The following is an 871-nucleotide window of genomic DNA, read 5'->3' as shown; positions in this document are numbered from 1 at the left end:
AAACACAGTTCACCGTGCTGCTTAAAGCTCTATCAGGCAAAGAAGAAGCCAGATGTGAACAGATGTGTCTCCTCTGGACCAAAGAGAACTGTTCTGAGGTCAGCCTGCCTTGCTGATGGTATGGGGGTGCATTAGTCCAGGTTCCAGGACTGTTGAACAGACAGAATGGGAAAACCTCAGGTCCAGATGTTTACAGACTGATGGAGATGCTGCACAGAGGAGAACATCTGGAACATCTTGAAACAGATGTGTTACTGCCTTCAGATTAAAAGTACCTTTTTATTTCCTAACAACTGTTTACTGTGTTCCACTAAAATCTGGGTTTCTGGGGTTTGGGATCAGTGCTTTTAGAACTGTGGTTGTAGTTATTTTTAAGAAACAGGAAGTTCAGTTTTGGGTTTAAACCTGAGGATGAAGCAGAAACACAGAAGGTGAATTATTCAGCTGGTAGCTGCAGGTTGGTACCTGTGCTCAGGTGGATCCGTCTCACCTGATCGGATCAGGAGGTCAGAACTCTGTAAGAACCATCATCCACTGACCTGTTACCATGGAGACGGCGCTAAGGAGGGTTCTGACCGAGGGTCCAGAAAATAAAACCTGCTGAACCCAAACAGAACCCGCCTAACAAAACAGCTGGTTTGTTTTGTAGCAGCAGGTCTCAGTGGGCGGGGCCTGTCAGTGGGCGGGGCCTGTCAGCCATTAGACCTGTCAGCCATTAGAAAGTAAAGCAGCTGCTGATGAATGGAAACTTCTTGTGAGGCTGAAAACAACAACTGCTGCTGGTCTGTCTGCCAGAGACACGAGGACTCGCTAAAAATACCTCCGAGCTGCATTCCACCGGTGGACCGGTCCCAGAGCCGGGGGGGTCGGG

The sequence above is a fragment of the Kryptolebias marmoratus genome, linkage group LG9 (assembly GCF_001649575.2).
Source record: "Kryptolebias marmoratus isolate JLee-2015 linkage group LG9, ASM164957v2, whole genome shotgun sequence".
Classification (NCBI taxonomy): Eukaryota; Metazoa; Chordata; class Actinopteri; order Cyprinodontiformes; family Rivulidae; genus Kryptolebias; species Kryptolebias marmoratus.
Note: the sequence above shows the minus strand (reverse complement) of the source record.